The sequence below is a fragment of the Rutidosis leptorrhynchoides genome, chromosome 10 (genome assembly GCF_046630445.1).
Source record: "Rutidosis leptorrhynchoides isolate AG116_Rl617_1_P2 chromosome 10, CSIRO_AGI_Rlap_v1, whole genome shotgun sequence".
NCBI classification, from domain to species: domain Eukaryota; kingdom Viridiplantae; phylum Streptophyta; class Magnoliopsida; order Asterales; family Asteraceae; genus Rutidosis; species Rutidosis leptorrhynchoides.
Window position 1 is genome coordinate 163,268,824 of NC_092342.1, and position 25,667 is coordinate 163,294,490.

Consider the following 25,667-nt stretch of genomic DNA (forward strand, 5'->3'; position numbering starts at 1 on the left):
GTCAAAGTTTTGTTTCAAAAAGTCAAACTTATGAACATTAATCAAATTCGAGTTCGTATGAATGTTTTAAGATCAATTGACGATTCCAAAGGTTTATAGGATTGATTTACAAAGTATTTTGTGTTATGATCCTTGTCAAATACGTATCCAAAACAAAAATCAATTTTTTTTCTTCTTAGAACAGCGACGGGCAGGAGTGTGGATTTATATATTTATATATATATTTTTAAACTACTTAATCACTCATTGTGTGTGTCTTTAAATTGCTTGAATATTCGAAAATCATTTTGATAATCGATTATTAAGTGTGGGTTTGAGTTATGGTTGATTTGATTAACGTGTAGAAGAAGAAGATAAAGAAAGGATGAATTACGGGTTAAATAAGTTTTCATTCTGTAATATTTCAGAAAATGGGCATAGCCCAACTGGTTTAAGTGTGTGTCGGGGAAGCGAGATGTCGTGGGTTCGAGTCTCGTCTGCAACATTCTTTTTTACTCCAAGCTTTTAAAGGGTATACCTTGTTAATTTATTTCTATTATTATTATTATTATTATTATTATTATTATTATTATTATTATTATTATTATTATTATTATTGTTGTTGTTGTTGATACTAATTGTTAATATTATTATTATTAACGTAATGATAAGTAGTGATATCATTAACCTTAATATTATGATTATCATTAACATAATTATTATTATCATTATCATTATTACTAGTATTATATTATTAAGTATTACTATTACTAGGTTTATAAATATTATCGTCATTGATAAAAATTATCATTTTAGTATTGTCCTTAAGTATTATTGTTATTATCGTTATTAACATTATTATTAACTTTATCATATTATTATATGTATTATTAATAATATTACCAAATTTATCATTTTAAGTATTATTATCACTATTATGATTATAATTATTATTATTATCATTTAATAAATATTAGAACTTCTATTATTAACATAAGTATATTATTAGTATTAATATCATAACTAGTATTAACAATACTAATAGTATTATTAACATTGTTATTTTCCTTAGAAAACTAAAGTATTATAATTATGACCATATTTGATATTATCTTAATATTATTATAATTACTATTTTCTTTAGTGAATAAATGATATATAAATATATATAAATATATTTAATACGTATAACATAACAAAATTTCAATACAAAATGAATATAAGAAACATATACATAATATTAATATAAATATGATATAACTAATAATTTCACATAAATATAATTGTTCGATTACAATTACACATTTTAATTTATATACAAATGATATAGGTTCGTGAATCCGAGGCCAACCCTACACTTGTCTATTGTCGTCATATGTATTTTTACTACAAAATACATTAGGTGAGTTTTATTTGCTCCCTTTTTAAATACTTTTGCAATATATATTTTTGGAACTGAGAATACATGCGCTGCTTTTATAAATGTTTTACGAAATAGACACAAGTAATCGAAACTACATTATATGGGTGAATGATCGAATCCGAATATGACCCTTTTGCTTGGTAACCTAAGAATTAGTAAACCGATCTACTAATTGACGCGAATCGTAAAGATAGATCTACTGGGCCTAACGAACCCCATCCAAAGTACCGGATGCTTTAGTACTTCGATGTTGTTTTTATCATGTCCGAAGGATTTCTCGGAATGATAGGGGATATTCTTATATTCATCTTGTTAATGTCGGTTACCAGGTGTTCAATCCATATGAATGATATTTTTGTCTCTATGCATGGGACGTATATTTATGAGAAATGAAAATCTTGTGGTCTATTAAAACGATGGAAATGATTATTTATGTTAAACTAATGAACTCACTAACCTTTTGGTTGACACTTTAAAGCATGTTTATTCTCAGGTATGAAAGAAATCTTCCGCTGTGCATTTGCTCATCTTAGAGATACTACTTGGAGTCATTCATGACATATTTCAAAAGACGTTGCATTCGATTCGTTGAGTTCATCAAGATTATTATTAAGTCAATTGTAGTTAGATATATTATGAAATGGTATGCATGCCGTCAACTTTCGATGTAATGAAAGATTGTCTTTTCTAAATGAATGCAATGTTTGTAAAATGTATCATATAGAGGTCAAGTACCTCGCGATGAAATCAACTGTTGTGAATCGTTTATAATCGATATGGACTCCGTCCAGATGGATTATCTCGGGTCATTAGATTTTAGAAGACCTACCAGAGGATATGATTGAGGAAATCTTGTCTAGAGTCGGTCAGAATTCATCAGCACATTTAGTTATGGCAAAATTAACTTGTCAAACATTTGAAAGACTTTCCAAAAATGCCTTAGTTTATAAAAGGCTTTCCTTTGATAGGTGGGGTATATCACGTTGGGGAGACCGTAAGTTACGCCGTGTTGTCTTTAAAGCATTAAATGCGGGGAACCCAAATGCAATTTTTCGCTACGAGTTAAGAACCTATTTTGACTCAACATATCCCAACATAGGATTTCGTGAATTAGAAAGAGCTTCTAATATGCAACATAAAGAAGAATGTTATGTTTATGGGTTAGTGATGTTCGCTTCTTACCAAAGTGAGAAAAAGAACATCGGGTTGCAACTTTTAAATAAAACATTCCCACAAGTGACGGATTCAGTAGTTGGGGTGAGAAACAAGGTTTTTAGATTATTACGGGGCTGTTGGACATTACGAAACCCTCGTCCTTTTGACGACATTACAACATGATGCCTAGCCAATGGTCATAACGGTTATTTTTCACAAGACCAAGGATGGGAAGTCGTCTTAGTAAAACCAGAATGCATGACTTGTTTCTGGACTTATGAATTACGTGTCTTTATTTCCTTTGCTGAACAACTTGCGTATTAACTAGATTTATCTTCAAAACTGTCCTGTATCATATTGTACTATATATTAAATGTTATATGTAATATAGCGAAGTTGTAAGTTTGAAGAATATTTGTATGTGAAATATTATTATAATCAGTTTTTCATATGGAATTGTAGTAGTTGAATTGTATATTAGCTACTAAGTATGAACTTAACGGGTAGGTAATACCCCCATTCAAACATATAAAACGCTAATATGAAGAAAAAGCTTGTATAAATGAGTTCATATTATGCTACAAAATACTATTGACTACTCTTAATATTCTGTATGATTAACTCGATTCAATTGGCTATTTTGAAGAAAATGGCACCGACTACTCGACACACCATGAATATGAGCGAAGAGGAATTTTGTACCTTTCTTGCTGCAAAACATAGCCGCAGTACAGGTTGCGCTACATACCAACAATAACTCTGAATCTAGCAATGCAGCTAACGGTGCAAGAAATCGTGTAGGATGCTCCTACAAAGAATTCACTGCCTGCAAACCTTTGGAATTTGATGGAAGCGAAGGACCAATTGGATTGAAATGGTGGACCGAGAAAGTTAAATCGGTGTTTGCCATAAGTAAGTGTACTGAAGAGGACAAAGTTAAGTACGCTACGCATACCTTCACAGGTACTGCGTTAACGTGGTGGAACACCTATCTTGAACATGTAGGACAAAATGCTGCTTACGCACTACCGTGGTCGGCATTCAAGCAATTGGTGAACGAGCAGTACCGTCCTAGAAACGAAGTCAATAAACTCAAGGCAGAACTTAGAGAGTTATGAACACAAGGGTTCGACGTAACCACATATGAACGATGATTCACAAAATTGTGCCTATTATGTCCGGGAACATCCGAAGATGAAGAAGAGAAGATCGACGCGTTTGTAAAAGGGTTACCAGTAAGGATTCAAGAAGATGTGAGTTCACACGAGCCCACTTCTATACAGAAGGCAAGTCGAATGGCTCATAAACTCATAAATCAGATTAAGGGAAGAATTAAAGAGCAGGCGACTGAAGAAGCCAACAAAAAACAACTCAAGAGGAAGTGGGAGGAAAACGGTGACAAGAGTCACCAGTACAACAACAATTACAACCACAATTGCAACAACTATCCCAACAACCGCAACAACAATCGCAACAATAACCACAATGCTAACAATAACAACAACAAACATCCCAACAACAACAACAACTACAACAACCTTTTCAACAACAATAACAATCCCAACAACAACCTCAATAACAACAACGGCAACAAAAACCAAAAACAGCCATGTCATAGGTGTGAAGAAAATCATCAGGGGTTTTGCACGACATTTTTCAACAGGTGTAAAAGAAATGGTCATAGCGCGACAAAGTGTGAGGTCTACGGACCAAAGTTTAACAAAACTAAAGGAACAAATAGTGTCAGAACAAGTAATGCCGGGACGAATAGTGTCGGAGCAAGTAATACGAACGCTGTTTGTTATAAATGTGGAAAACCAGGCCACATTATTAGAAATTGCCCGAATCAGGGGAATACTAATGGGCAGGGCCGTGGAAGAGTTTTCAACATTAATGCGGTAGAAGCACAGGAAGACCCGAAGCTTGTTACGAGTACGTTTCTTATTGACGATAAATCTGCTTATGTTTTATTTGATTCGGGTGCGGATAGAAGCTATATGAGTAGAGAATTTTGTGCTAAATTAAGTTGCCCATTGACGCCTTTGGATAATAAATTTTTACTCGAATTAGCAAATGGTAAATTAATTTCAGCAGATAATATATATCGGGATAGAGAAATTAAACTGGGTGATGAAACGTTTAAGATTGATTTAAAACCAGTCGAGTTAGGGAGTTTTGATGTAATAATTGGCATGGACTAGTTGAAAAAGGTGAGAGCAGAGGTCGTTTGTTACAAAAATGCGATTCGCATTATGCGTGAAAAAGGAAAACCTTTAATGGTGTACGGAGAAAAGAACAATGCGAAGTTAAATCTTATTAGTAGTTTGAAGGTGCAAAAACTAATAAGAAAAGGTTGTTACACCATTCTAGCACACATCGAGGAAGTTAAACCTGAAGAAAAGAACATCAGTGATGTTCCCATCACAAAAGAATTTTCCGATGTATTTCTGAAAGAAGTACTGGGATTACCCTCACATCGATCCGTTGAATTTCAAATAGACCTTGTACCAGGAGCTGCACCAATAGCTCGTGCTCCATACAGACTCGCACCAGCGAAATGAAAGAATTACAAAGTCAGTTACAGGAACTTTTAGAGCGTGGTTTCATTCGACTAAGCACATCACCATGGGGAGCTCCTGTTTTGTTTGTCAAGAAGAAAGATGGTACAGTCAGGTTGTGTATCGACTACCGAGAGTTGAACAAACTTACCATCAAGAACCGCTACCCACTACCGAGAATCGACGACTTATTTGATCAACTACAAGGCTCGTCTGTTTATTCGAAGATCGATTTACGTTCTGGATATCATCAAATGCGGGTGAAGGAGGATGATATTCCAAAGACTGCTTTTAGGACACGTTACAGTCATTACGAGTTTATGGTTATGCCATTTGGATTGACTAACGCACCAGCTGTGTTCATGGACCTCATGAATCGAGTGTGTGGGCCATATCTTGACAAGTTTGTCATTGTTTTCATCAATGACATACTTATTTACTCGAAGAATGATCAAGAGCACGAAGAACATTTGAGAAAAGTGCTAGAGTTGCTGAGAAAAGAAAAATTGTAAGCTAAGTTTTCAAAGTGTGCATTTTAGTTGGAAGAAGTTCAATTTCTCGGTCACATAGTGAACAAAGAAGGTATTCAGGTGGATCCAGCAAAGATTGAAACTGTTGAAAAGTGGGAAACCCCAAAAACTCCGAAACACATACGCCAGTTTTTAGGACTAGCTGGTTACTACAGAAGGTTCATCCAAGACTTTTCCAGAATAGAAAAACCCTTGACTGCATTAACGCATAAAGGGAAGTAATTTGAATGGAAAGATGAACAAGAGAAAGCGTTTCAATTGTTAAAGAAAAAGTTAGCTACGGCACCTATATTGTCATTACCTGAAGGGAATGATGATTTTGTGATATATTGTGACGCATCAAAGCAAGGTCTCGGTTGTGTATTAATGCAGCGAACGAAAGTAATTGCTTATGTGTCTGGACAATTGAAGATTCACGAGCAGAATTATACGACGCATGATTTGGAATTAGGCGCGGTTGTTTTTGCATTAAAGACTTGCAGGCACTACATATATGGGGTCAAAAGTATTATATATACCGACCACAAAAGTCTTCAACACATATTTAATCAGAAACAACTGAATATGAGGCAGTGTAGGTGGATTGAATTGTTGAATGATTATGACTTTGAGATTCGTTACCACCCGGGGAAGGCAAATGTGGTAGCCGACACCTTAAGCAGAAAGGACAGAGAACCCATTCGAGTAAAAGCTATGAATACAATGATTCACACTAACCTTACTACTCAAATAAAGGAGGCGCAACAAGGAGTTTTAAAAGAGGGAAATTTAAAGGATGAAATACCCAAAGGATCGGAGAAGCATCTTAATATTCAGGAAGACAGAATCCGGTATAGGGTTGAAAGAATTTGGTACCAAAATTTGGAGATATGAGAGAAATGGTACTTAGAGAAGCTCATAAAATCAGATACTCAATACATCCTGGAATGGGGAAGATGTAGAAGGATCTCAAGAAACATTTTTGGTGGCCAGGTATGAAAGCCGATGTTGCTAAATATGTAGGGGAATGTTTGACGTGTTCTAAGGTCAAAGCGGAGCATCAGAAACCATCAAGTCTACTTCAACAACCTAAAATCCTAGAATGGAAATGGGAAAACATTACCATGGATTTCATCACTAAATTTTCAAGGACTGCAAGTGGTTTTGATACTATTTGGGTAATAGTTGATCGTCTCACCAAATCAGCACACTTCTTGCCAATAAGAGAAGATGACAAGATGGGTAATAGTTGAAGGAAGTCATCTCTAGACATGGAATACCAATCTCTTTTATCTCTGATAGGGATGGCAGATTTATTTCAAGATTCTGGCAGACATTACAGTAAGCATTAGGAACTCGTCTAGACATGAGTACTGCCTATCATCCACAAACTGATGGGTATAGTGAAAGGACAATACAAACGCTTGAAGACATGCTACGAGCATGTGTTATTGATTTCGGAAACAGTTAGGATCGACATCTACCGTTAGCAGAATTTTTCTACAACAACAGCTACCATTCAAGCATTGAGATGGCACCGTTTGAAGCACTTTATGGTAGAAAGTGCAGGTCTCCAATTTGTTGGAGTGAAGTGGGGGATAGACAAATTACGGGTCCGGAGATAATACAAGAAACTACAGAGAAGATCATCCAAATTCAACAACGGTTGAAAACCGCCCAAAGTCGACAAAAGAGCTACGCCGACATTAAAAGAAAAGATATAGAATTTGAAATTGGAGAGATGGTCATGCTTATGGTTGCACCTTGGAAAGGTGTTGTTCGATTTGGTAAACGAGGGAAATTATATCCAAGGTATATTGGACCATTTAAGATTATTGATCGTGTCGGAACAGTAGCTTACCGACTTGAGTTACCTCAACAACTCGCAGATGTACATAACACTTTCCACGTCTTGAATTTGAAGAAATGTTTTGCTAAAGAAGATCTCACTATTCCATTAGATGAAATCCAAATCAACGAAAAACTTCAATTCATCGAAGAACCCGTCGATATAATGGATCGTGAGGTTAAAAGACTTAAACAAAACAAGATATCAATTGTTAAGGTTCGATGGAATGCTCGTAGAGGACCCGAGTTCACCTAGGAATGAGAAGATCAGATGAAGAAGAAATACCCGCACTTATTTCCAAAAGATACGTCAACACCTCCAACTGCTTAAAATTTCGGGACAAAATTTATTTAACGGGTAGGTACTGTAGTGACCCGAACTTTTCCATGTTTATATATATTAAATGAAATTGATATTTACATGATTAAGTATTTCCAATATGTTAAGCGATCAAACTTGTTAAGACTTGATTAATTGAAATAGGTTTCATATAGACAATTGATCACCCAAGTTGACCGGTGATTCACGAACGTTAAAACTTGTAAAAACTATATGATGACATATATATGATTATATATATAGTTAACATGATATTATGATAAGTAAATATCTCATTAGGCATTTTAACAATGAGTTATATACATAAAATTGTGTTTATTGAATTAAGAAACTCGAAACGATATATATAACGATTATCGTTATAACAACGTCTTACTAATTACATACGAATCATATTAAGATATTGTTACACTATGTTTAATCATGATAAATGATAAGTAAACATGTCATTATGTATATTAACAATGAACTACATATGTAAAAACAAGACTACTAACTTAAGGATTCCGAAACGAGACATATATGTAACGATTATGGTTGTAACGACATTTAAATGTATATATATATATATATATATCATATTAAGATATATTAATATATCATAATATCATGATAATATAATAATTTAACATCTCATTAGATATAATAAACATTGGGTTAACAACATTTAACAAGATCGTTAACTTAAAGGTTTCAAATCAACATTTACATGCAACGACTAACGATGACTTAACGACTCAGTTAAAATGTATATACATGTAGTGTTTTAATATGTATTCATACACTTTTGAAAGACTTCAAGACAATTATCAAAATACTTCTACTTAACAAAAATGCTTACAATTACATCCTCGTTCAGTTTCATCAACAATTCTACTCGTATGCACCCGTAATCGTACTCATACAATACACAGCTTTTAGATGTATATACTATTGGTATATACACTCCAATGATCAGCTATTAGCAGCCCATGTGAGTCACCTAACACATGTGGGAACCATCATTTGGTAACTAGCATGAAATATCTCATAAAATTACAAAAATATTAGTAATCATTCATGACTTATTTACAAGTAAACAAAATTACATATCCTTTATATCTAATCCATATACCAACGACCAAAAACACCTACAAACACTTTCATTCTTCAATTTTCTTCATCTAATTGATCACTCTCAAGTTCTATCTTCAAGTTCTAAGTGTTCTTCATAAATTCTATAAGTTCTAGTTTCATAAAATCAAGAATACTTCCAAGTTTTCTAGCTTACTTCCAATCTTGTAAAGTGATCATCCAACCTCAAGAAATCTTTCTTATTTACAGTAAGATATTTTTCTAATACAAGGTAATACTCATATTCAAACTTTGATTCAATTTCTGTAACTATAACAATCTTATTTCGAGTGGAAATCTTACTTGAACTTGTTTTCGTGTCATGATTCTGCTTCAAGAACTTTCAAGCCATCCAAGGATCCTTTGAAGCTAGATCTATTTTTCTCATTTTCAGTAGGTTTATCCGCAAAACTTGAGGTAGTAATGATGTTCATAACATCATTTGATTCATATATATAAAACTACCTTATTCGAAGGTTTAAACTTGATATCATTAGAACATAGTTTAGTTAATTCTAAACTTGTTCGCAAACAAAAGTTAATACTTCTAACTTGACTTTTAAAATCAACTAAACACATGTTCTATATCTATATGATATGCTAACTTAATGATTTAAAACCCGAAAATACGAAAAACACCGTAAAACCGGACATACGCCGTCGTAGTAACACCGCGGGCTGTTTTGGGTTTGATAATTAAATACTATGATAAACTTTGATTTAAAAGTTGTTCTTCTAGGAAAATGATTTTTCTTATGAACATGAAACTATATCCAAAAATCATGGTTAAACTCAAAGTGAAAGTATGTTTTTCAAAATGGTCATCAAGACGTCGTTCTTTCGACTGAAATGACTACCTCTTACAAAAATGACTTGTAACTTATATTTCTGAATATAAACATATACTTTTTATATTTAGATTCATAAAATATAGTTCAATATGAAACCATAGCAATTTGATTCACTCAAAACGGATTTAAAACGAAGAAGTTATGGGTAAAACAAGATTGGATATTTTTGCTTGTTTTAGCTACGTGAAAATTGGTAACAAATCCATATTAATCATATCCTAGCTAACTTATATTGTATTATGCATGTATTCTAATATATTATGTAATCTTGGGATACCATAGACACGTATGCAAATGTTTTGACATATCATATCTACCCATGTATATATATTATTTGGAACAACCATAGACACTCTATATGCAGTAATGTTTGAGTTAACTATTCAGGGTTGAGGTTGATTCAAAAAATACATGTACTTTGAGTTGTGATCTAGCCTGAGACGTGTATACACTGGGTCGTGGATTGATTCAAGATAATATATATCAATTTATTTCTGTACATCTAACTATGGACAACTAGTTGTTGGTTACTAACGAGGACAGCTGACTTAATAAACTTAAAACATAAAAAATGTATTAAAAATGTTGTAAATATATTTTGAACATACTTTGATATATATATATGTATATATTTGTTATAGGTTCGTGAATCGACCAGTGGCCAAGTCTTACTCCCGACGAAGTAAAAATCTGTGAAAGTGAGTTATAGTCCCACTTTTAAAATCTAATATTTTGGGATGAGAATACATGCAGTTTTATAAATGTTTTATGAAATAGACACAAGTAATTGAAACTACATTATATGGGTGAATGATCGAAGCTGAATATGCCCCTTTTGCTTGGTAACCTAAGAATTCGTAAACCAATCTACTAATTGACGCGAATCCTAAAGATAGATCTATTGGGCCTAATGAACCCCATCCAAAGTACCGTATGATTTAGTACTTCGAATTCATTTTTATCATGTCCGAAGGATTTCCCGGAATGATAGGGGATATTCTTATATGCATCTTGTTAATGTCGGTTACCAGGTGTTCACCATATGAATGAATTTTATCTCTATGTATGGGATGTATATTGAAATATGAAATCTTGTGGTCTATTATTATGATTTGATAATATATAGGTTAAACCTATAACTCACCAACATTTTTTGTTGACGTTTTAAGCATGTTTATTCTCAGGTGATTATTAAGAGCTTCCGCTATTGCATACTAAAATAAGGACAAGATTTGGTGTCCATGCTTGTATGATATTATGTAAAAACTGCATTCAAGAAACTTATTTTTGATGTAATATATTCTTATTGTAAACCATTATATAATGGTCGTGTGTAAACGGTATATTTTAGATTATCATTATTTGATAATCTACGTAATGCTTTTTAAACCTTTATCGATAAAATAAAGGTTATGGTTGTTTTAAAAATGAATGCAGTCTTTGAAAAAAGTCTCATATAGAGGTCAAAACCTAGCGACGAAATCAATTAATATGGAACGTTTATAATCAATATGAACGGGACATTTCACAGTGACCAAGTCTTACTTCCCGACGAAGTAAATCTATGAAAGTGAGTTATAGTCCCACTTTTAAAATCTAATATTTTTGGGATGAGAATACATGCAGCTTTTTAAATGTTTTACAAAATAGACACAAGTACATGAAACTACTTTATATGGTTGAACGATCGAAGCCGAATATGCCCCTTTTTACTTGGTAACCTAAGAATTAGTAAACCAGTCTACTAATTGACGCGAATCCTAAAGATAGATCTATTGGGCTCAACAAACCCCATCCATTGTAGCGGATGCTTTAGTACTACGAGTTTTTATATCATGTCTGATGGATGTCCCGGAATGATGGGGATATTCTTATATGCATATTGTTAATGTCGGTTATCAGGTGTTCACCATATGAATGATTTTTATCTCTATGTATGGGATGTATATTGAAATATGAAATCTTGTGGTCTATTATTATGATTTGATAATATATAGGTTAAACCCATAACTCACCAACATTTTTGTTGACATTTTAAGCATGTTTATTCTCAGGTGATTATTAAGAGCTTCCGCTGTTGCAAACTAAAATAAGTAAAAGATTTGGTGTCCATGCTTGTATGATATTATGTAAAAACTGCATTCAAGAAACTTATTTTTGATGTAATATATTCTTATTGTAAACCATTATGTAATGGTCGTGTGTAAACGGTATATTTTAGATTATCATTATTTGATAATCTACGTAATGCTTTTTAAACCTTTATCGATAAAATAAAGGTTATGGTTGTTTTATAAATGAATGCAGTCTTTGAAAAACGTCTCATATAGAGGTCAAAACCTCACGGCGAAATCAATTAATATGGAACGTTTATAATCAATATGAACGGGACATTTCATCGTCCACCAAATCCCGAATTCAATCAACAACCTAAGGTTAATCAATTTCAATGAAGCAACCAGCCTTTTCGTTATCACTACCTACCTTACCCAGCCCAACAATCTCAATTGTCCTACGATCAACACTTCTACTCACTGGTCCACCAGTCGAGGAAAATTCCCCTACCACCCAAATTACAAAAGCAACTAACCCCACTCTCGGAGCTGATGATCAGTTGACTCAGTTCATTCAAGGACAACAACAGCTAAATCATAGAACTGCAGCCATATAAGATCAGGCGAAGATACTAATAAGAAATCAATTGACTCTGCTCAAAAGTCTGAAGACACAGCTCGGACAGTTATCACAATGCCTTGAAACCCGACCATAGGGAGGTTACCAAGTAATACTATCCAAAATCCCCACATAGAGGAAGCTAAGCAAATGGATTCCCTAATCCCAGAGGAAGAACCACGGAGAAGGTCAGCTAGGCTCAAGAACAAATCGACATATACTCAGAAGCTGACCCCTGCGACTCCAGTTCATCTACCCTATACTAGAAGGCTACAGGAGGAACCATCCAAGCTTGATTCCTTCAAACTTGATGGAAGATTCCTGGACACTATGTCCAAAGTCCCCAACTAGAAGAGATACATCCGAAGGCTTCTCTCTACAAAGGAGAGGATACTAGATTATAAAAAAATTCCCCTGAGTGAAGAATGCTCTGCATTACTCAGAAACTCTCTACCACCAAAGCTAGGAGACACGGGCCAATTCATTTTCCCGTGTTCAATCTACCAATCTGGAACCATTCATGCGATAGCAGATTTAGGAGCAAGTATCAACTTAATCCCTTACTCTCTCTACAAAAGATTAGAGTTAGGAGACTTGTCACCAACTAAAATGACAATCCAACTTGCCGATCACACAATTCGATATCCTAAGGGGATAGTTAAGAACGTCTTGGTGAAAGTCGACAAATTCTTGTATCCTACGGATTTCGTAGTAATAGACATCAAGGAAGACTTACACACACCAGTAGTGTTAGGAAGACCTTTCATGAATACGGCTAGAACTGTCCTTGATGTGTAAAATCAAACCTTGATCTTGCGATTACATGGGGAGAGCGTTACCTTCAAAATTGACCGACCAACCGATCTTTCTGGGCATGCAGAGATGTTTGCTATTTTCACCGGAAAAATCACTTTTGATGACGAGTCTTCACCACCAGCCGATGATATCGAGATGGGTGTCGAATCACAGTCTGTAGACGACCCAGAAATGGAAGAAGAGGATCCTAGCGAAGAAATAGAGGAATAGGAGGAATCTGAAGAGGAAGAGGATATGGAAGACGTAAAAGAAACTGCGATAATACCCTCTCTAAGCATTAAGCGTCATGAAGAATTAATGAGGCTTGAGACGGAAGATCACAGTTTAATCATTCGTTTCAAGAAGAAAACTGACAAGGTTGAGGTTAAAGATATAGAAATTGACCCTGCAAGTATCAAAGTAGAGAACCAAAATACTGAAGAAACCCGTTCATCAGATGAACCCTCAGAAGAACAATATACCGATGATGAAGAGGAAGAGCAACATGAAGACATTCTGGATAACTCGCACTCTCCAGCTGAACCAGATCAAGGGGAGCCAGACTCTTCTTCAGATCGGATTCCGGTCATATCTACACACGCAGACATGATAACCTTCATAAAAGATACCGATGAATTTGAAGATATTCTCAAAGCCATCCGTAAATCAACAATTGATTTCACGCTACGCTCAACGGAATGAATTATGGCTATCCGAGAAGAATACAACCTCTATCTCCAAAGATAAGACAATGATGTTGAAATCCTAGAAGAACGCATTCAAGAATTTATCAATACTCTTCACGATCATATCTACCAAGAAGAAAGGCAACGAGAGCACAATTTAGTGGTTCGCACTATTCGAAAGACAAGATTCTGTCGAGATCAGAAGCTCATTTACTCTAAGGTTTACAACGCCTTAGCCGGATCTGCACTTCCGTTCTTAGCAAACCAACGAGCACTACTGACTCTCATCCGAAAGAACGTGGACCTTTCCACCGGACGCCCGACTTATCACTCTGATTTGCAAATGATCGAGGATATTCACAGCTTTTTCGCTCTCTTGAAAAGAGATAATTTCGAAAGCACACCAAACAGGCTAGTGATTTACGTAATAATTGATCATCATGCTGATCTGATTATCAAAGAGTTACGAGATGCAGTTACAGAGGAAGTAAGGCACAACAATCCTTTCTATCAACTTGAACCAGATCGAGTCAACATTGTCACCTATGTTACGAAGCAGATTTCACGTATCTTCCAGAATCCACAGATCCAAGTTTTACATTCAAATCTGGATGTCGGGAGATATACTCAAAGACGGTGACGTTGGTGCTCGGGTCAGGATTGCTGTTCACTTCTTTTCAGCTTCGTCTTTTAACCAATCTATGTAAAGCTACAGATTCTTACTATGGAGATCACCATCCTGAAGATTTCGAGATTCTAAAGTTACAGTTTCTAACATTGTTTGAAGACCTCCGAAATGAGCATCCTATCAGAGAAACAATCACCACCAGCACTGCTTCTATGATTGACATTCACGGATCAACCAGCAGGGCCATGGATCATTATCTCATCGGACTTCAAGACTTATCACGAGCTGAAACTGCGCACTACTTATCTTTCAAAAGATCTTCAAGAGAAGTACCAGATCTTCTACTACTATTGGTCTGACACTTCCTCAGGATTTACCCACCAAGACTCACATTCCCTCTAGAAGACCAAGATTACAACAATTAACAAGGAATGTTTACTTTCTAAGGCATCACTACAGTCGAGCCAATGACCTTAAACAAAAGCACTTCTAGGGAGGCAACCCGTGCAATAAAGTAGAGTAGAAGAATAAAGGATGACAAATGAGCAGATAAAGGACGCAAGGGTCGAAAGCCAGCTAGTATCTTCACAAGCAATATCTGCTATGGGTACTTCTTTCTTCCCGCTACTAGCTCAAAATTTAAATTATGCCTCATCCTAGCTTATCACTAAGTGTGGGATCCCAACCCAATTAAACACTAGACAAATATTCCCAAATCTTCAACTAAAACTTCTAAGTGTGGGATACACTAAGAACATTGAGGACAATGTTCGTCTAAGTATGGGATGTTGGTATAATCTTTTTAAGCTTTTTTAAAATAACCCATTACAAAGATCCTAAGCTCTTAAGCCAAATTTCAAAATTTTTAACAAGAGAGAGCCTTTTCGTAAAAGTACTTTTGAAAACCTAAAACATTTGTAAATAAAAGTAAGGCTTAAGTAGGGTAGAAATCTTGTTATGTTGAACTAAATCTCTAATAGAGCATTGCATGATCAAAGTATTATTGACCTAAATTGATTATGGTGAGGCACCCAAATAAGACCAGCATTCATCTTTAATGCTTCACTGTTTTTCGTTGAGAGTGCCGATGTCTATGCTCAGAATCAGAACTTACTTTAGATCTACGTTTCCAAAGCAACGAAACGTGATTCGGTTATAATCAGATAAGCTAGCCATTTGTCAAATATAAGCCTTTCACACTGTAACAACCCGACTTTTTCCGTTAATTCATTTTAACGCCCGTCTTTTTTTTAAATAATGTCTTTCGTTATCTAAATTCGTACCTTTCGTTAACTAACATTCTTAATATTCCTGTTATTTAATTATAACATCTTTCATTTACTCTAGCGTATTTAAAAATAATTCGTTCGGTTAATTTACGCACCCGCTTTTAAACTTGAGGGACTAATCGTGTCAAATGGCCAAAGTGGTGACTAGGTCAACTAGTCAACCACCTCACATCCTCCTCCATTCATTTCATTTCTTTTTTTTCCTTTTCCATTTTCTTTCAAGTAATACTTCCATTTTTTTTGCATCCTTTTCATCTTCAACAAAGATTCATCATCTACTCAAGATCTAGCAAGCCTCAACTCAAACAAATTGTACTTTTGAAATCTTTGCATCTCCCTCTACGTTTTGATACTAACTTCATCACTTTTGGGTAACTTTTCTAAAACACTAGATTTCTCTAAATTCGTTTTATAGACTTGAAATGGTGTTATTTAGTATCTATGGCTCGAGTCTAGCATGAATATGTGATTTATTTGCTCGATCTTGTTGTTTTGCATAAACTAGCATGAACTTGAAGTAGGTGTGCTTAATCTTGAGTTTTGGTGGATTAAATGTTGTTTAAATGTTAAAGTTCATATATTAAATGTGTTACTAGCATCATTAGCTTCGTTTTGGTATGTTGGTTGACTTAGAAAAACTTCATTAACATAAATGTTAAATTCTTGATTCTTGGTTAGGGTTTATAGCTTTTAAAATGAACTTTTGATGCTTTGAATGCTATGAAACATGGTTAGTAAGTGTTTAGTTGCAATATATGTCTAATTACCTTCAAAATGGCATATCGTATGTATAAATTGGATGCCCGAATCACCATTTGCATTTTTGAGCTTGAAATGTTAAATAATGATCATTCGACGAGGATTCGGTTATTGCAAATGATGTATTTGATTAATGATATGTATTTAGTTGTATTCGTCATTAAATTACCTTTCCAACGATATAAGATATGTGTTTTAAATGTTTACGGTTCATTAGTTATGTTTGCTTGGAGTTTGAATCGTGCATATGAAAAATTCAGCATAACAGCTCCTGGAAAAGCCACCTTCGCAATCGCGGAGCTCCCCACATAAACCTCCACAATCACGGAGCATGGTCTGAAAGGCCTGATACTGGCTGATCAAACTCACTTTGTGATTCCACAGTTTCACCCCCGCTTAACCACAACTCCGATTAACATGAAACTTGGACAACATACTTATATATGGTTTCTCATCATGGAAAAATTGTCGGAAACCCGACCCGACCCCGTTGAATTTGACTTTGACTTTGAGAAAGTTTGACTTTTACTCAAACTTAACCAAGCACTTATGCAATCGTTCTAACATACTTTTATACGTATTTCTCGCATGAAACTTGACAATTTGATTCACATGCTATATTAATCGAGTCGTAACGAGCCATATGACTAATTGAACACATTTCGCCCGACCTTGTGTTGTAACCGGTAATTGATACGACTTATTTGTTTAGGTCAAGGCTAAGAAACTTTCATTTACACAACGTTTAATTTCAAGTACTTTGGCATGCAACTACGGTGAGATCATAGTCTTATCTTTTCAATAAATTTTATACTTTTAAATCATGGGATGAGAAACATATACGGTTTATACTTTTATACGTTTAACACAAGTACAAAAACAAACATGCCACATATGAGTTAGAATGAAAATTCTCAAGTCCAATTATCATTAGTTACACTTGTAGGGTGTAAACGAGAACTTATGTTGTGTGGCCATACGGGTTTGACGAACCCTCATTCGGATGAATGAAATGTATTTTCGGGATATAGTGTAGATTCTAACACTATGATGCAGAGGTACTATTCAGTTAAGCCTTGGTAATTGGGTGCTCGTGATACAAACAACAACTTTTGGAATGTAAACGATTTGGAAATCATTTATACAAAATCTTGTGGTTCAAAGACATACTTTTACAAATACACCTATGATTTCACCAACGTTTTTTGTTGACAGTTTTCTATATGTTTCTCAGGTTCATACTTGGCTACTTGATACATGCTTCCGCATACTTTGATTACTTGCTTGGGGTCAAGCATACATGCATATGCTAGTGATAGTACATTTGGATTCGAACTTTATGAAGGTATTTCGTGTGCCCGAGAGACATATTAAATTAACGTGGCCACTATGTTATGATCCAAGTCGGGTCATACCCAATAACAAGCTTACCAACACTTTATATGTATTTATTTTAACGGTTGGATTGTTAAATGAATACGCGACACTTGAACTTTAGAAAATCGGTTTTCTAAATTATAATCACTTGAGATAAATTATTTGGATAATTTACATATGATGTGTATTTAATTATTTATAGGTTTAAATAATTATGTTGTGTTATATTTTATAAAATTGGTTTATAAAATAAGTGACTTAATAAATGCATACTTTATATAATAAGTTTTATATAAATTACAAGTATTTTATAACATGTTTTATAAAAATATAAACCTTATTATATATTCAAAAGTGTGCAGAATTTTGGAGTCTCCAAGGAGACACCTATGCCTTGTTTTATCACTTTTAAGGTAGCACAACTACTAAGGCACATGCTTAAGTAGTTTACCAATGCCTTGACTCAACTAATACATGCAAACACATCAATACACTTGAAGAAAAAACTGAAAAAAACTCTCCCTCAGCTGCTGTTTGGCCGTGGCTGTTTAGGGACCAAAGGAGGGTTCTAAGTTTGCTTTTGCAAGTTCATTTTAAGTGTCAAACAAATCCTAACCAAAGGCAAAGGTGTTGGGGTTATTGCTTGGGGTATTATTTGCTTGAGGCTTCAAGTTAGAGGCTCCATTCATCATCATCTCCTTCAAACTTTCTGCTCATTTTGAAGAACCCTCAAACTTGTTTTGAGGAGGTATAAACACTATCCGTTCTTGTAAATTAGTAAGTATTATTTCACAACTTGATCCATGGGATTTACATTTAAATGGTTGAATGATTAACAAGTTCTTAAACGGCTAAACATACTCATATTAACACGCTTCCGCAAGCTTACTAATAAATGGTTTTAAGGATATTGAAACTTCTTAAATCCCTACAATGGTATCTAGAGCCGAAGTTGTCGAAATATGCTTCGAATTGTTGTTTTAAAACCCATCAACTTTGCATTCTAAGTACATGCATGAAAGAAGAATGCAAAAATTGTTGGATTTAGGTGGGTTTATGTTTAATGCCGAATTGGTTAGGGTCCAAAAGTGGGTTTGGGCTCTTCCATTTGGTTCATATTTGGTTGCATGTTGAAGTTCACAATCTATGCCTTGACCTTGTGTTGATTGCATGCTATATTTGGTTGATTTGTTATATTCATTTGGTTTGTAATAATAATTATTCAATGGCATGTAATAATTGTTCAATTGGTTTGTAATAATTATTTCATTTGGTTATGTAATTCATTTTATATTTGGTATGTAAAATAGAATAGGTTGTAATTTCATTTTCTAGATAAAATGTATTAGGATACATATTTTGTAAAATGAAGATACAAGGTGATGAAGACTTGAAGAACACAAGGAGCATATGGATGCAAGATTAAGTGGGAGATTTGAAATCTCCTACTTTGTATGATTAACCCTTACCTGGTGACATTTGTTTTCAGCTAAACAAATGTCCACCAAAATGGCTAGATTGTGAACATACTTATTTTGCATGTGTAGTTGTTTGTATGTTTATAGATTGTATGTTTGATTGCAACAAATTAATCACACAAATTAACAACAAACAAAACGAAAATTTAATTGTTAAATTAGACGTATTAACGACATGCAAAACGGAAATTTAAATGGTTAAATTGAAAATGGCAACCAAAAACCTTAATAAATGGTTATTAAGAACATGAAAAGGATAACATATATAAAATGGTTTATATCAAGTAATTGGCTCAATTACAAGACATGAAATTGGTTTTTCATAAGTACCATACACTAAATGCATGTTGGTGTATGGCATAAATGTTTTCTTAAACTAGAATTAACGAAAACTTAAAATCCCTTAATCGACAAGGTAAACAAGTTCAACGCCATCCTTTTGTGGGACACTTAAACATAGTAGGGAACTCATAATGGGATAAAGGTCACCTAACCGTTATGAGCTAACTAATATGGTTAAGGTAAAATTCGCATGCTTGTGGGATAAAGGTCACCTAACCACTTGTATGTTAATTTTACATGTTTACACAAGTAGGACGACTTGATTTGGGAATCATGAACTTAGGGTCACCGAAGCATGAGAAACAAATAGGCATTGATGGGATAAATATGCCATGCAAAAGGATTGTATGATCCCATAATTTAGAAGTTGCAAAAGGATTGCAATTGTCATATAAATGACTACCTAGCTAAATCAAATAACGGGATAAAGGTCACCTAACCGAAATTTGATTTACCGTTGGATTCTAATATTTAATAAGACAATTATAATAGAAAAGGGTATTGTTTATTAAATTTGAAATCAATACTTAAATGAACTTTGTTAATTTTGTAGATGGCCGCTAATAACAACAACAACAACATGCAAAACGCACCTCTTAACCTAAACAACCTATCGTTAAGGTCTCTCCTCGAGAAAGACAAACTCAACCATACGAACTTTATGGATTGGTTCCGTAATCTTAGGATTGTCCTCAAACTCGAGGATAAAGCGTATGTGTTGGAGGACTGATGTGTGAAATCTAGTATATAAATTTATCACTGGAAATATGCCTGGTTTAAAGATTACTACACACTAACGGGCAGTGTACCCGATCGTGTATTAGTATAAAAATGGTAATTCCAAGTATCGTTCCAAGGACAGTATTAACGTGAGAATTAAGTTTGAAACTAATAAAAGTAAACTAAGTTAAACTATGAAAATTGAAATTACGAGATAGTTTGTTTTGCGGCTATTTAACGATTAGCCAAATCAAGATAGCTTTGAAAATAAAAGACAATATTTTTGGTTTTTAAGTTTAAATAAAAGAAATGCAGACTCGACAGAAAAATAAAGATATTTGAATTCAATGGATAAAAGAATGTTCGCCTAGATATCCTATTCGCAGTGTTGGATGATTTGTTATTAAGCACTAGTTCTATTAATCAATGCACGCAATTACAGAGTCGGTTTACCCAGAGTTCTCTTTTAGCAAACACATCAAACTAGGACTTATTGGCTTAGGGTTCCCTTTCACCAAAATCTATCTTTCGTTTGTGACTTAGTAACTAGCTAATTACAAGATTAAGATTCAATTGGTTACGCGTTCGCTCCACACAATTCACCCCTGTTTTGTTTAATTACCATACCCGGTTTACCCCCTTGGTCCAGTAAGCACCCAATCGGTTAAGACAAATCAATTGGAAATTAGATCACTAAATTGAAACAGGGTTCCCTTTGTTCAAACAAGATTCACTAATCAACCTAGAATCAATAATTAACACCCACAAGAATGGTTCTTAATCAAAACTCATAATTATCATGCATCAATTAATAAAACCTCAAAGTAACATCCAAACACTTGCAAATATTCAATCTAGACAAACATTAAGAGTTTAGCCTACAATCATGGCTGAAATCAAAATAACAATCAAAAACATAGAGAAATTCATTGTTGATAACAAAAGAATAAACCTAATCAAAGATTGAAATCTGAAAGATACACGAATCGAGACTTGTTCCCGGAATGATTAGTACCTTAGAATGACCTTGAAGATCTCCAAAAATCACCTAAGTTCGTCAAAAAGTGGCTGGAATTCGTCAGGATACGATTATGCTAATTTAGGGTTAAATTCGGGCTTTTTATATGAGGAAATTCTGAACCCGGGCACAACCCCGCGCGGCGCGCCACCTTTCCCGCGCGGCGCGCCATTTGTCTGTGAGCTGACATTTGGTTCTTGAAAAGGCTCGAACTGATTTTTTAGTTAAATGGCGCGGCGCGCCCCCTTTTGGAGCGGCGCGCCATGTAACAAATGCTGAAACGAAGCTGAAAACTCAATATTAACACCCAAACTCGAACCGAATCAAACCTTTTCACTTGTAAACAACGAAACACGTCCAAAACCATCAAATAACATCAAATTTAACCTTCTTGGTCTTGGAACTCAAACTTTCACAACTTTAACCGAAATAACTCCAAATCGTATCCATAAGGACCAAAATGTAACCGATATCGCTAAGGAAAATGCATATGAAATATGCGATATCAAACAACCCCACACTAGAGTTTTGCTTGTCCTCAAGCAATGAAACTCGATAATAATCTTCTACAATAAAATAACGTCTTCAAGCAAATATGTAGAATCAAACGAACAAGAACCAATCAAGCAACTAGCGTGGGCACGATTTGGAGTAAATAACAGCCATGGTTCCCACTTGCATTCCCCCGATGTAACTTCCCAAACCGCAATCAATATGAATCAAAATAGTAACCAAAAATAATCTCGATAACGTACCATACTGATGAAATAGAGAATCTCGAACCATAATAAAAGTCTTCAAAGAAACCGGGAATCAAGTAGGAACCAAGCACCAAAGATGTAACAATCGAACCATGTGTGCCAAGAGAACGTACGGGCTACCCCGCAATTGGTCAAGCCAAGCCTCCCACAGTACCTAACATTGCTAGATGTCGGTAGAAAATAATGTGCTTAGGAGGATACACATTACGTCCAGATATCATCGATGGTTATGAGGTAACCGTCTAATCCGTTAAGTCAACCATAAAGATTGAGGTTCATCAGGCTTAAAAGCTGATATCTTACCTTTCCGGAGGTTATCCACTGGGAATCTGATCAATCACTGACATTTTGTGTATCATGGTGCGCTTCCCATTAAGCTAGCAAATCTCCCTCATTGAGATAAGCTTCGACTACCAGTTTCCCTGTTTGATGTTGAGGCCTGGTAGATTTCCAGTCGATTTTAGCAATGACTTTTCAAGATTTTTCGTCACCCTACAACTGGTCTGGACTACAACTTCTGAAATGAATCAGCAAGTGTGTCGTTCGGGAGACTTGACTCCCTTTAGGATGGAGTGGATTCATCCTGTATGGTCATAAAAGGTGGTCGAGCGCATACATTGTCCTTGTTAGGAGAAACAATGAAGACCGCCCTATAAAGTTTTCGATCTAGCGTATGGCCCGGCTTCGACCACACGATCCAATCACCGTTCATACGGTTGACACCCGTTTTTGTACAAGTGACCTACGTATGAACTGAATGTTCATGTAGGATTTCACATTCAAGATAATGAACGTGTTTTGAAAGTTCAAGACTTTCTCCTCTAACAGTACCTCATCGTGAAATGATGGGTAATGAAATGGCACGCTTAAGAGGTATACGTACCAAGTAGGACAATCGGAAGACTTTACTTCCTTAATGAGTGGATCTGAATCACTCGGAAGTGCCAATCTGTTTCAATTGACACCAGTTTTGAAAAATCCCGAAAGCCTTCGGGTTCCATAGCTTTTGGCTATGGTTTGTGTTGTCTAAGCAAACACAAGCACGTAGCTATTGCTCCTGAAAAGGACAGCACTGGTGAAGCTCAAGGCTCCTCTTCCCACAGTATCACATCATTAAATGATGCAATAATAAAATGATATAGTTTCGGAAGTATGCTATACCAAGTAACCAAAAGTTTTTGATCTGGCACGTGATTCGGTCACAATCACGCTATGCAATCACCGCTCTCTCACGGTTTACACCCGTTTTGGTACAGGTGACCTACTATTGAGTTCTTCGAACTCGTAGGATTTCATGTTCAATGGTAATGAACATGTGGAACAACTTTGGCTTCTTTAAACATCATGAAATATAAATACCAAGCCAACTCTTAAACAAAGGTTTTGGTCGAATTTTTAACTACTTTTATATATTTTTTTTTCTTTTTAACTAACTAATTTTTCAATTTTTTTTTATTTTACCCTAAATTTTTCAATTTTTTTTTTTTTTTTTACGACCAAAACCCCGTGAAACGTTAAATCTTTTAAATGTCAAAACCAAAATAATGATGATTCTATTAATAACCAACCCAAGAGATTTTACATCCCCCACCCCACACTTGAGATCAAGTAATGTCCCCATCACTTGAGATCAAAAATGGATTAAAATCAAAAGGGTAAGAAAAATAAAAACTTATCGAGCTTAACCACAGATCGTGGAATGACAGTGACAGATGGCGCTGAACTGACTGCCAGCATAAGAACATCGTCCATTCCCGATCCTCACACCAATATCATCACTCAAGTAGTTTTGCTGAACTTAATGCCAGACTTGAAAAACCGTTTCACCAACACACCTAACAAAAAGAAAAACACACCAAATACATAAATGGGCAAGGTGGTACCACCCGGTACCGAAACGCCTTGCCCCAAATAGGTCTCAAAGTACATCATACGAAAAATAAAAATAGTCTAGTACAACCAAATCGAAATAGAAATAGTTTAAACAAATACAACAATAATACGTGCAACACATCAATCGCTTCCCGGCCAAAAATCTCTCAACGGGTCCCAAGTCACGCCATAAGTATCTTGGCACGCTTGATACGGGTCATAAGACGGATCCGGTCTCGGAGGCGTCACGGCGGTGTAATCCGGAATGGTGGTTAACGTAGGAATGTACGCATCCGGCACATGACGCATCTGCCGTTGGAGCTGCCTCTGATGAATTTCCCACTGATTGTGGGCCCGAATCCCTCGAACATCATACTCTATCCTGTCAACACGGTCGCCCAAATTACCAACCTCTGTCCGAACCTGACCCAAACTCGTGTTAAGCGACCCATAGTTACCTTGATGCCACGTCATCAACTCCTGATTATGACGGCGCTGCTCGTCATACATACGCTGATTATGCGCAACCTGATCATTATAAAATGTACGACTATCTTGGAACTCGAGATGCAGCCCGTCAACACTATTCACCAACCCATTAAAAGCTTCCTCATCGGGAGTCCATACTCCCCGAACATTACCACTAGAACTCCCTGCTTCATGCGTGGACCCAAAACCACGTCCTCTACCTTGACCTCGACCTTGACCCTGCTCTTGCTGTTGCTGTTGACCTTGACCCTGCTCGTGCTGTTCTTCATCCTCTACCAAAACCCAACCGTTCGGTCCTCGCCTAATAAAATCGGCTTTAGCGAAAAACAAAATGTTTGTTACCATTGCTTCGACCCCCGCGATAGTACACCTATCAGTAGGCACAGAAAATGCCTCAGCTATACGTGTCACAAAATGGCCCCCTAACAACGGGCGCTCGGGACGATTATCTTCACCGATTTCCTGAAACCAGGACCCCAACATAGTCGGCACATCAATTGCCTCTCTCGCTTTTATCTGCTGGAGGATCCAAAGATCCTTTCGTTTAATTTTGTTTGCATTTCTCCGGGCCATGAACATAGTAGCAATCATTTTAAAAAGAATACGGTCCACCGGACGTCGAAGATTAGACTGAATGCTTCTACTAGAACTGAACGCTCTAACCCCCGGATTAATAATCGTCGGCCAATACTCACTTTCACTAAACTCGCCGTCACCGAAAACCCGGCACCCCAACAAATGGTACTGTAAATCTATATCATCATTTAACTCGGGGTACAAACCCAACGCCCGAGCTAACTCAACCTTACTCATTCGACGGTCCGCCCCGCCAAGCCTAAAGGTCAAAAAGTCCGAATCACGAGGAGCAACTCGGGGCCGACAACTTACGGTCGAAAAGAACTCAACAGTCAATTGCTCATAAACATCTTCGTTAATTTCAAACAAACGCTCATACGGTCTCAACTCATTACCGCTATAAGTAACCCATAAGTAACCACGCAATT